This window comes from Kogia breviceps, chromosome 5 (genome assembly GCF_026419965.1).
Source record: "Kogia breviceps isolate mKogBre1 chromosome 5, mKogBre1 haplotype 1, whole genome shotgun sequence".
NCBI classification, from domain to species: domain Eukaryota; kingdom Metazoa; phylum Chordata; class Mammalia; order Artiodactyla; family Physeteridae; genus Kogia; species Kogia breviceps.
Genome location: NC_081314.1, coordinates 139,223,302 through 139,235,875, shown reverse-complemented (window position 1 = coordinate 139,235,875; position 12,574 = coordinate 139,223,302). Strand labels below are relative to the sequence as shown.

At 47.5% G+C, this 12,574-nt stretch overlaps 1 protein-coding gene and 1 long non-coding RNA gene across 13 annotated transcripts in view; both read right to left on the bottom strand.

The window, feature by feature from the left end:
- Positions 1 to 12,574, bottom strand: part of SMIM11 (small integral membrane protein 11) — a 110,001-nt gene that overhangs the window by 76,100 nt on the left and 21,327 nt on the right. Inside the window, exon 5 of one of the 12 annotated variants that reach the window (XM_067035052.1) lies at positions 11,228 to 11,350. The exons of the other annotated variants lie outside the window; for them this stretch is intronic. The gene's annotated coding sequence lies outside the window, so the exon portion shown is untranslated. Of the gene's footprint in view, positions 1 to 11,227; positions 11,351 to 12,574 lie in introns of those variants that run through there. 12 annotated transcript variants of the gene reach the window in all.
- Positions 5,970 to 8,124, bottom strand: LOC136794334 (uncharacterized). The gene is made up of 2 exons (XR_010840941.1): positions 7,699 to 8,124; positions 5,970 to 6,121 (listed from the first exon to the last, which is right to left on the bottom strand). It is a non-coding gene; the product is annotated as an uncharacterized lncRNA (long non-coding RNA).

Here is a 12,574-nt window from a genome sequence, read left to right as displayed (position 1 = left end):
TGGTTAAGAATCCGCCTGCCAATTCAGGGGACATGGGTTCGAGCCCTGGTCTGGGAAGATCCCACATGCCGCGGAGCGACTAAGACCGTGCGCCACAACTACTGAGCCTGCGCTCTAGAGCCCGTGAGCCACAACTACTGAGCCCACGTGCCACAACTACTGAAGCCCGTACACCTAGAGCCCGTGCTCCGCAACAAGAGAAGACACTGCAATGAGAAGCCTGCGCATCACAACTAAGAGTAGCGCCGGCTTGCCCCAACTAGAGAAAGCCTGTGTGCAGCAATGAAGACCCAACGCAGCCAAAAAAAAAGGGGGGGGGGATGTGGTGTGTGTTTGTGTGTGTGTAAAAAAGAAAAAAAGAAAGAAATAGGATCTTGCCTACCAGATTGATTAATTTAGAGAGATTGTGATTAGCTGAATTTCTACAAGTGGCTTTCAGTAGGCAAAGAGAAAAATATATTTTATACCAACTTCTGTGAAGTTTATCTAGTTTCGCTTTTGGAAGGGTCCCCTGGACTACAAATAAAATGTATTTCCCTGTCTTCAGACAGTGGTCAGCAACCAGCCCCAATGATTTAATAAAGGTTAGAATTAAATGCCAAGCTTTTTTTTTTTTTTGAGAGGATGAAATAGACTTCCAACTATTTTTCTTTTTTTCATATTTCCACATCATCATCTCACAGGCTCTCCAGCAAAAGTGTTGGTTTGTTTACACAGTTAGGGCTGGGCTTCATTCATATATTTGAGATGCTTACAGGGCAGGATAAAACAGTAGACACAAAGATAGATAAAAATGTAATCCACAGTGAATAGAATGCAGAATGCACTAAAATGGGAGCAAAACGTCAGAACTTAAGTGAATTTGAAGATAAAATACATACTCTCTTGTTGGTTGCCTCCTCATTATGCATTTTTCTCTTCCTTAATCCAACACCCCCTAATTTGCATTTGGGAAGCCATATGGCTCTAAGAAAGCTGAAACTACTCCCAGTGCAAGGCTGAAATAAGAGACCTAGGTCAATCTAATCAGTGCATCCTATCTCCAGCTTCACTGACTGGGGCCAAGCTGGACCCATGACCTAAGTAAGCCTTAGAGTGACAGGAAGGACTTCCATGGAGAATTCTGGAACACAGATGCCCTCTCTTGTGCTGCATGCTGTTAAACACAGATCTGAGTCTGGAATTGCTGGAGCCATTTTTTCACCGTGAGAAAAGCCAATTCGAGGGCAAAAGCCAACATAAAGAGGAGAACTGAGAAAATTACAGAGGCTAGAGTCCTGATCAGACTGTGGCCAAAGCCTTAATTTCCCACTGGAATGTTTTAGTTTATGGGCCAATAAATTCCCTTTATTAAGTCCTTCGGAGGTAGGCTTTCTGTCCCCCTCAACCAAAAATATCCTCAATGATACCACTGGAGAAATAATTTCCTGAAGGAAGTGGACCTTGGAGTGGAATTTGATAAAAAAGCAATGAGATGTGGTAAGGTGGGATCATTTCTTTCACAAAGATTTTCATATTTATAGGATTTTGTGTTTATAGGAAAAACACAGATTTGGTATGCTTATGTCAGCTCAATAGTCACTTGTAAGATTTCTCATAACTTGACCTCTCAAAGAGCATTCAGTGAGATTTTGTTCCATTTAATCCCTAACCCCTGACTCTTGTTGTGGAAACTCCTTAGAGGGCTTGCCATGTTAGATATGAGGTCAGGACTGGCTCCAAAGGTATTTCCTAAGGAGCAAAAGCCACTGCCTTCCCACTGACACCCAGACACAGTTAGTTACATGGGATCCAAGGACATTTTCCCTGCTTGATCCAACTTTACCCACTTTTTGGGGAGCTGGGCTGAGAGTTTGCCAGGGAGATGTGTTCTTGGGTGGAAATTAGATCCGTGTAGGCTCCACTATAAGCTAGACTGGTGGGAAAGAACTTCAGGTATTAAGACTATTTTGTGCAAAATCGCTTAAATCTAACATGTTTAGGCTCACAGCAATTAATCACTGTCTGGGCAAAACCTATGTAGCTGGACTAGGAGGGAGAGGTTCCAGAACCACAGTGTGTGTTCAAGTCAGTGACTGCAGAAGAGATTTGCATGTTTCACCAACCCTGGTGGAGACAGGAACAGAGCAAACTGAGTCCCAGATTCAGACACTTTTTCTTACTTTGTCCTATAGGAAGTTTTCTCCAAGAGTAGCAGATCAGGTCAGATGAAGGCCTTCCTCTGAAATGGGAATTATTTAAAATCAACGTAGAAGGAATTCCCTGGTGGTGCAGTCGTTAAGAATCCACCTGCCAATGCAGGGACACAGGTTCGATCCCTGGTCCTGGAAGATCCCACATGCCGCGGAGCAACTAAGCCTGTGCGCCACAACTACTGAGCCTGTGCTCTAGAGCCCGCGAGCCACAACTATTGAGCCTGCGTGCCACAACTACTGAAGACTGCATGGCTAGAGCCCATGCTCCGCAACGAGAAGCCCATGCACCGCGACGAAGAGTAGCTCCCGCTCGCCGCAACTAGAGAAAGCCCGTGTGCAGCAACAAAGACCCAACCCAGCCCAAAATTTAAAAAATTAAAATGAAAATCAATGTAGAATGGATTTGGTTCACTGTCTCCGAGAATGGCTTCCTCTGGGATTTGTGGCTGATGGTACCAGGGTTTGTACCAAATCAAATCAAGTTCACCACAGCTTTCCTGGGTGATCAGAATACAGCTCTTCTAAATAAAAGTCTAATCAGCTCTGCTGCATTATAATTTGTCCGGTGTGATATAATTACCACAAGATTTTAAAAGAGGATTTTAAAAAAGAATTCAGAGGGTAAACATTTGTTAGTATTTACCCAGCTTTTCGTAGAGTGGCAGGTGGCTCTGATTCTCAGAACTGATCCTGATTGTCTAGACTTCCACCAGAGCAGAAGAATGTCCACTCACCCTTCAATTAAAGTTAGACTTTCTTCTCCAGGCAAAATTGAAACCAACTCTAGCTAACTCATGAAAAAAAATGGGGGCGGCGGGGAGAGGATCTGGGAGAAGGCAACTGAGCTAGCTCACAGAATATAAAGGGCAGCAGCTTATCCAGGCCTCAGGAAGGAGAGAGGTCAGTTTGCTCAAGCTCCTCACTCAGCTGGAGAACCTCCTCTCTAGGGTCCCCCCAGAAGATGGCTCGGCTCCCATGCTGTCTCTCTGTGCCTCTGCTCACGTTTCAGATGTCAGAGGAGAGCATTGCATTGGATCAGGTATAGCAGGTGCCCACCCCTTGGACCAATCGCTGAGGGTGGACCCAGGGAGTGGAGAGCTCTGACTGGCTGAGGCTGGGTCATGTGTTCCCTTATGTGACCTGAGGGCACTAAGTCTAGGAAGAAGATGCCAATAAAAAGAACCGTTGCTCAGATATCACCCTCTGTGGAACTTTCTTGACCCCTAAAGCAGACTTGTTTGCTCCTCCAGGGCTGCCATAGCACCTGGTAAACACTTGGATGGGTCAAAGAGAAAATTTTATTTAACAGAATTTCTCCAAGGATGAGAACTGTATTTGTTTACCAAGTATTTGGTAGGATGTGAGACCCCAGAGGCTCCTGAATATGGGTGAAACTGTTCTACAGGAGACCAGGAGAAGAATTTGCTTCTCGAGAGAGGTGGAGGGAGGAAAAGACAGAGGGGCGATTAAGGGATCTAGCTTGATGGCAGAACACACTGAGAAATGTCTCCAATGACTCGCCCACCACCAGTCCCACCAGCTCTGATCTACAACGTTAGGAAACTCATGAAACAAACGCTTGAAGTGAGTGGTCTGGGAGACCATGAAGGGACTGGGTGATGTCTCAAGTCTGTGGCAGGTAGAGTTGAAGCAGCAGGCGGACATGGGATGCTGGGGACAGGAACGCTTTAGTTCCAGTTTAGTTTTAGCTAAACTATCAAGAAGTAACAAAAGTCATGGGGAAGCTGGTACCAAATTTAACCAAATCCCAGTAGAGTGGGTATGGGGAAGAGGGAGGGTGGGGTGACTGCTTGATGGGGGCACCTGAAAACTTGGTCCATCTATTAGAGCACTTATCACATAAGACTACAAATACTGATCTGCAGTTTGTGTCCCCCACTGACGCATGAGAATATGATTTTAAGAATAAGGACAACATCTTATTAATTTGGACATCACTCACTCCTTGCAAACACACAATAAGTATTTGCTGAAGGAGTGAATGCTGCAAGTGTGTCAACTTAGTTATTTACAATGGGTGCTATTCCATTTGGGACAGTAGGTACTAACAATTTTCTCTAGGCACTTTCTCCTGGTGGAAATGTCCAGTCCTCAGACAAAATATAATGAGCATGGAATTTGCACAGAGGACCGGTTGTCCTTAAGGTCTGCTTCCAGCAAGCGAAAGGAGTTGGATTATTACTGTTTATAATCTCTCTCTATGTTTACAAAGTACACTTATCTTCCTCTCTCATTTCAGTCCTTATAACAACCATGGGAGGTGGGCCAGTTCCTGGTTTTGGCCCTCATGGCTCCCTTTCCACCCAGAGGCCTGACTCACTAGTCTGTCTTCAAGCCAGCTCAGATATCCTCTCCTCCAGAAAGCCTTCTCCCCTTGCCCAGTCTCCTACAGATGTGCCCCCCAAAATAGCAATACTCATTTAAAAATAATAACAGCTAAAATAAAAAGACTGGGTGTGTACCAGGTGCTAAATGTTCTACATGTATTATCGCGTGTGCCTGTTACCCATTCTCTGCATCCCCAGGTCCTATGCTGCCTTTATGCTAACACCTGCCAACGAAGCTAGAGATAAACCACACAGTCATTTGAACAGAGGAAGTTTCATGTAAAGAATTATTAAATGACAATAGGGAAGAAACTATGAAGATGTAAAGAGAACTCTAAAGCATATCCAAGGTCTGAGGGAGAGTGCCCAGGGAAGGACAAACTTGGAAGGGGGTCCCTCCCTAAGGCTGAGGTGCAGACCTCATTGGAGAAGGTACGGCTGCAGCCACTGGGTGGTGGAGACGTGCACAGGGTTGCCTGGGCCACAGTTTCTGGGCAGCAGTTAACAATTTCCCTGGCCCAGCAGAGCCAAGGCTGATGAATGGGTGCATACAGAGAATTGGGGTATAGGGAGCCCACGCACGGGCAGGGTACCACATAGTCTTTTGTGCACTAAATCACGATGGGAAGGCTGCAGAAAACAACTGCCCGGGACAGAGGCCAGCACAGGCTAGTGGACAGCCAGTGGGGGAGTTAGGCCATTGGTGGTGTGCTATGGACTGAAAGTTTGTGCTCCCACCCCCAAATTCATATGTTGCAGCCCTAATCCCCAATGTGATGGTATTAGGAAATAGGGCCTCCAGGAGATGATTAGGTTGAGATGAAGTCATGAGGGTGGGGCCCCTACCATGGGATTAGCGTCCTTATAGGAAGAAAGACACAGGCCATGCACTTTTGGTAACAGAAGCATGTATAAAGTCTGGGAGATTCGGGACAGTGTGTTACAACAGAACTGCAAAATTGATCAATAAACCTCAGGTCAGAGCAGAAAAAGAAATTTATGTCATCCACCATCAGCATTAGCAATATAATTCGACACAATGGAAAATTTAATGAAGTGAAACCAACCAGTTGATGAGCCTCCAATAAAAGTCGTAAATGTCAAATTAAGCCACATCATTTCCATGGCATGGATTTCTGTGTTGCTCTCATGTGTGCACAAATCCTGAAGTTATTTGGAGAGTATTATTATTGTAATTATTATTTGCTGGGGAGATGCTGAGCTGTCTGCCCCCGAGTCGTATTCCTCCTGGGTTGTTTGAAAGCCTGATTGCCTCATGCCTTCTGTCCTAAGCTGCCACCAATCCCAGACAAGCACTTTCATGCATGTGTCTCTTTATCAGCAGGAAGTGCAGTGGGGAGCCTCTCTAGGCCAGGCAGGGCCCTTTACCCCACACCCCCTGCCTTGTAAACCCACTTAGCACAAGTTATATTAGGAAGTTTAATTAGCAGAAAACAAACAAGTGGGGGGGGGTCCCAGCTGGAGCCCAGGGGACATCAGGTCCCCTGCTGGGGTCAGATGTGTCTGAACAAGTGTCAGCAAGGCTCTTTGCACGAAGGACAGAGGACAGATCTCCTTCTGGGGAAAGAGAGATGAGAGAAGTAAGGTTGGGCCCCTCTCAGGTCCTGAGGGCCCAGAAGTCCTGGCAAGATCCCCGAGATTTACTGGGGGCTGCTGATGTCATGAGCACTCCCTGAAACATGCAGTGGCTGGGGGAGTAGGATGTGCGGATTGTCTTAAGTTTGGAGCAGGAGTTGACATGGCTTCCTCCAAAAGAACCTGAGCTTCATGGGAGACAGGTGAACACTGGAACCGAACTCAGGGCACTGTTGGGGAGCGGGGTGGGGGGGGGTGGTCGGGAAAATGGAAGCAAGGAGGCAACCATGTGTCCATTAAAGGTGCCGTAGGAAGAGAAGAAAACTAACATTTAATGAACACTACCAAACACTGGGTGCCTTGATGTACACTAGCTGGGTGATCCCTTTATAAACACCACGAGGTGTGTGCTATCTGGGAACTGATGTGCAAGGAGGCTAAGAAACCTGTATATTGTCAAACAGCGGGCAAGAAGTTCAAAGCTAGGTCCATGTGATATTTCTGTGCATTATTTGTCCAAAATATACCTTTATTTTCATCCAAGGTGAGGAATGAGAAGGCTACTGGCTTGGGCTAGGTTCATTTCTCTCTCATGCCCCCTGCACACGGTGGGTTGGCTGGGGCTCTGCTCTGGGTCATTACTGTCCTTGCTCTGAGAGCCAGGTTTCTGGAGCAGCCACTGTCTGAAACATCTCTGGTCTTAGTGTGAAAGGGAAGAGCTCCAGAGAGTCTCACCTGGATGGTTAAATGCTCCAGCCTGGAAGAGACGCACATCACACCTGCCTACCACTCATGGGCTAAAGTAGTCCATGGTCCTCCCAACCACAAGGGCGTGGGGAAGTGCCATCCCACCCTGTGTCTGGAAGGCCAGAGCCAAACAATCCAGGAAGAGTACCAATGGCTACTACAGAATTGAACTAGATCCCAGGTTCTCAAACCACGTGCTAAGGACTGAATGTTTGTGTCCCCCGCAAAGTTCATATGTTGAAATCCTAACCTCCAATGTGATGTATTAGGAGGTGAGGCCTTCGGGAGGTAATGGGATCAAAAGGGTGGGGCCCCCATGATGGGGTTAGTGCCCTTAGGAGAAGTGACCTGAGAGCTTGCCTCCTCCAATTTCTGCCCTCTTCATGTGAGGAAACCCTGAGTAAATGACTGTCTAAGGGCCCAGGGAGTGGGCCCTCTCCAGACACTGTATCTACTGGGTCTATAGGCACCTTGCTCTTGGACTTCCCAGCCCCCAGAGCTGTGAGAGATAAATGTCTTGTTATTGTTAAGCCCCATCTGTGGTAACTTGTTACAGCAGCACAAAGGGACTAAGACTCCTTGTTTCATGGAGGTTCCTCGGGTCTCCACAGGGGTGAGGAAAGGCCAGTCCCATTCCCTACATTCTATCCTTCTCATTCACCTAAAACTCAAACCTTTCTACATTAAAAAGAAGTCTATAAATTTTATGAGAGGAAAAAAAATTGTTCTGTTCCCTTCAAAACTAACTCTGGGGTCCCCACCAGGCTCTGATCAGGCCTTGCTCTCAAAAGGGGGTTTCAGCTTGGCCTCACCTTAGAATCACACAGAAGTCTGTAAAAAGCATGATGGTGCCTGGGCCTCGCCCCAGACCAATGCCATCAGAACCTCTGAGCTCGGGGCCCAGGCATAAGCAAAGCTCCTCTGACGGTTCCTCAGTGCTGTTCCAAGCAGTATCGGGAAGCATCTGAAGCCCCGAGGGCTGGTTCTTGCCTTCCAGGTGCAGGTGGGAGGAGAAGCTGGGGGTGGGAGTCTTGCCTCCGTTAAACGAGGCAAGAAGAGAGCTGAGGAAGGTTGAAGAGAATTTGGTGATTACCCTGACGGTTCCAGCTCCTTCCCAGCGGCGGGGAGCTGGGCATGATGTGCCCCACGGGCCGTGGGAGGAGTGCCCAGTGGGGGTGCTGTCACGCTGGGCGGGGCCTGAGGAAGGCGGCCTCTCTGAGCACTGCTGCTCCGCTGCTGAGAACACAGGAAGTGCGTCCAGAGCTGCATGTCCTCCCACAGGTCCAGGTGTTCACAATTCACACACACGACACCGTCCACACACACTCACACTTTCACACGCACATCTGCACACGACACACACGCACAGCATCCCACACATACATACATACACTCACGAATGTGCACACACACATACACACTCACATGTGTAAATCTACCCCACATATACACCTCACATACACACATACTTCCACACACGTATACACACTCGACACACACACACACTCTTACATCCATACTCACATGCATCTTTTTTGTTCCACAGGAAAGAGAAAGAGCACATTTTGGGGTGAATGAAACTCCTCCCTTGCCTGGTCCAATTCTCTCATCCTACGTGTGACGAAAAGCAGCTGTAAGGAGGGTCAAGGCATGTGAGAAGCCTCCCCTTGGTTCTGGTCAACTCTCCTTAGCTCTAGGAAGTACATGAGAAGGATTTAAAAAATTTTTGTGTGTGCATGTGGAAAAGAGGTGACTGGGGGTCCTTCTCCTGGTTGGCAAAGAGAGGAGAGGGGGCACTTTTGTCCTCTCTTCCCAAGCGACTTCTCTCCTAAGTGGGGTGATAATCATTCCAGCTCCACGGGTCGCCATGAGGGTGAACCAAGATGCTTCATGTTGAGGCACCAGGGCTGTTTCCGACACTAAGTGCTCTAGAACAATATCATCACCCCCAGTCACCGACAGAGCAGGGGCTTCGTGACCTCACTTGACAGACATGTCTCATTGGGGGTGACACTCCAGCAGCGGGTTGTGGGACGATGAAAAGTCCGATACGCACGTGCGCGCACACACACACACACACACGCACACGCACACGCACACACTCAGTGGTGGATCATCTGCTGAGCTGAGCAGTGAATTGGGGTTTCTTCCCACCAGTTTTTCCTTCCGGCCCTGCCCTTTGTAGGGGCTGCCGGGCTCTGTGCTCCATTGCCCTGGAGGAGATTCAGGACGCCAGGCCGAAAGCCTGAGGGCAGGTCCTCTCCCCCTGCAGCTGAGATTGTGCTACTTGTCCTGCAGAAGGTAGGGGAGGACAGGGCTGCCTAGAGGGGAGAATGGGGGCAGAGCTGTACCCAAGCCTGGGGCCAGACAGAGCCTCTTGGGTTGGGGGAACTGGGGGGTCCTCAGCCTATTCACTCTTGGTCCTCCTGGAGTCGGCTGGGTCTCCTGGGGCAGCGGCCTTGGGCACGCGCTTCAGTGGGCTGGATCCCAGCCTTGAGGCCGTTGGCCCCAGCAGGACTGCAGCGCCTATAGGTGCCGGGACCACGGGGCTGGATGCGGGCACATTCGCATGTGCCCACAGTGAGCAGCGGGGAGGGGCGGCCTCAGCATCCCGCCAACGCTCTGGCCTCGCGGGCGGGGTAAGGAGCCTCTACAACGCCCGGGTCCAGTGTGACTGATTTATATCAATAGGAGACCGTCTTACAGAGTGAAGAAAGTCAGAAAGAAAAACCAGATATCGTATATTAACGCATATATGTGGAACCTAGAAAAAAATGCTACAGATGAACCAGTTTGCAGGGCAGAAATAGAGACACAGATGTAGAGCACACACGTACGGACACCGAGGGGGGAAAGTGGCAGGGGGTGGTAGTGGGATGAATTGGGAGATTGGGATTGACATGTATACACTAATATGTATAAAATAGATAACTAATAAGAACCTGCTGTATATTAAAAAAATTCAATTCAATTCAAAAATAAAATAAGCAGAATAATGTTTCCTGCACAACCAAGTTTGTGGAATAAGACTCAAAGTAGCACGTGTAAACACACATCTGTGTGTATGTGTGGCAACTCTTTTAGTTTATGGGATTTGGTGGGGGCAGGTTACGGTTGGTGAAACCAGTTTCCAAATGTTCCCCCTTTTTGGTGACAAGCACAATTTGTGGCAGGTGTGCCACCAGAACCACACTAATACTTACACACTGAGTTAAGATTTCTGTTACTTTCCGTCTTCGAACCGAACACACTTGATCTCCCAATTATACAAAATTAATTTCAATGAATTAAACATGTGACAGCATTCTACCTCAGAATATCCGTTACCCAGGCAGTGGAGAAGAAAGAAGTACAGAAGTGCTTTCTAGAAAAGCAGATAGTGGTGACTCTTAGGGCCAAGGGAGAAGGTTCTGGCTGGGAAGGGGTGTGGGGTGTGAGGCTTCTGGGAGAGCAAGGTTCTATCTTGAGTCCTGGGAGGTACTTAAAAGGTGTTGCCTTATAAGTCATCAAGGAGACAGATGTGCCTCCTGAGGGTCCTCTGCCACCATGCAAATTCTCCAAAGTGGGACGTGACCCGGGTGAGGCTTGGTTCTTTCTCCCAAGCCCTTAGTATCTCCCAACAGAACATGAAGTCAAGAAGGGGAAAGCCACAAGGCATAGCATCAGGGGAAGGAGTGGGTTTCTCTGGCCGCCCACGGTGCAATGCCTTGCCTGAGTCCAGACCCCACTCTGCTGCCTGGCAGGCTACTTCTTGGTCCTGCCCGGATGCAGGCTTTGGCCTCTCCCTGGGCCAGTGAGGGTGGATGCTTGTGGTCTTTGTTGGCTTCCTTTCTGTCAGGCTGGACAAGATGTCCCAAGCTCATCTTGCACATTTCCTTCCCCACACCTACAATCAAAGGACCCCTGATTCCTTCCGTAGGAAATAATATTGAGAGACCATAATCTGGAGGGTAGGAGTATACATTGCTACTGAGTTTGTTGGTTTGTTTTGGTTTCTGACATGATAAGCAGTGAGGTTCATTAGTTTCAGTTTTCTTGCATAATTTAGAGATCGTTGTGTTTTAGTTTTCTTTTTCTTAACTCTTGTTTTTTTTAAAAAAATGTGAAATGTTTAAATTTTCCAGTCAAAATGATAAAGCAAGATACATTCAGAAAAGATTTCTCACGTTTTTTCCTGCCTCCTGTTCTATCCCTCCCCCATAGGTAAGCATTTTTAATTAGCGTTAGGTTTATTCTTCTGTTGCTTATATTTGAAAATGCAAGCAAGTATGCTTATTCCTTACCATTTATACACACACATATGTTTACACAAAGGTGACATTATACATTTTCTTGTACACATCTGAGCATGTTTCTCATATCCATACATAACTGAAGATTGGATGAGAGAGAAGCAAAGAATTGTCTTGGAATTGACTTCATTGTATTATATCATGTTTTCACATCGCTCCAGGCCACAGGGTCCTGTGGGACAGGAGGCAGAAAGGAGTGTCTGAACGGGGGGGGGGGGCTAGGGGGGGGCTCTAGGACCACCATTACCACTTCAACCAAGCAGCCACACTTCTACGTATGTAGCATCCATATCAAATTTGGTCTGAAAATGGTTCCTGCCACCAGAAGAAAAATTCCAAGAGAAAATGGCCACAATTATCAACCCAAACCCACTGATTCTAGCCTCTGAGAAAGTTGCTTGGAGAGCACAGGCTTCATGTTAACTTTACTATGCTAGGTTAGTCTTACTGTCTGGCATTGCCTAAACTTGAGTCCCAAGAAAACTTTGTGGGAAGAAAATATTCATCCATTCAACAGTAGAGAAAAGGACCCAATAAACCAGTTTGTCCACATCTTCATTTGATGGAACCCATTATTCACATTTATGAAAGATCTTTAAGGAGACAAGAAAATACAAAGGACATTAAAGAGGCTGCTAGAGTTGGAAGTAAACTGTCATTTTGCCTTGAGTATATAAAATTAAAGTCCTTTGTAGATGGGGTATTGAATTAGCTCAAGAACTGGCAGCCCCAGTGAAAGACAGGTATACAGGCTGACTTTCTTTCGCCGTTTGCCGCACCCTTTCTGCCATCTGGAAAGACCCCTCTCGATTGTGAAAGTGGATAGGCAGCAGGCACAGGGTCCATGTGCACTCAGACATAAACCATATATGTGTCCAGGCCTCACCGGACACATCATGCCTGTACCCCTGGGGCCTGGCACAGTGCCTGGTGTATAGTAGGTGCTCAGAATGGATGAATGAACAAATGGATTACACTCCATCCGCATGACCTAAATGGAAATGAGTCAGGAACTCGGCTCATCACTGTTAAAAGGTGGCTTTAGGGGCTGAATTGTGTCTCCCCCAAATCACATGTTGAAGCCCTGACCCCCCAGGACCTCAAAATGTGACTATATTTGGAGAGGGGGTCTCTAAAGAGGTGATTAAGGTAAAATGAGGTCACATGGGTGGGCCTTAATCCCACAGGACTGGTGTCCTTATAAGGAGTGATTAGGACAGAGACACGTGGGCACACAGAGGAGAGGCCAAATAAGGACATAGGGGGGGATGTGGCCATCTGCAAGCCAAGGAGAAAGGTCTCAGGTGAAACCAGACCTGCTGACACCTTGATCTTGGGCTTCTAGCCTCCAGAACTGTGAAAAAAATAAATTCCTGCTGTTTTGTTACGGCAGCCT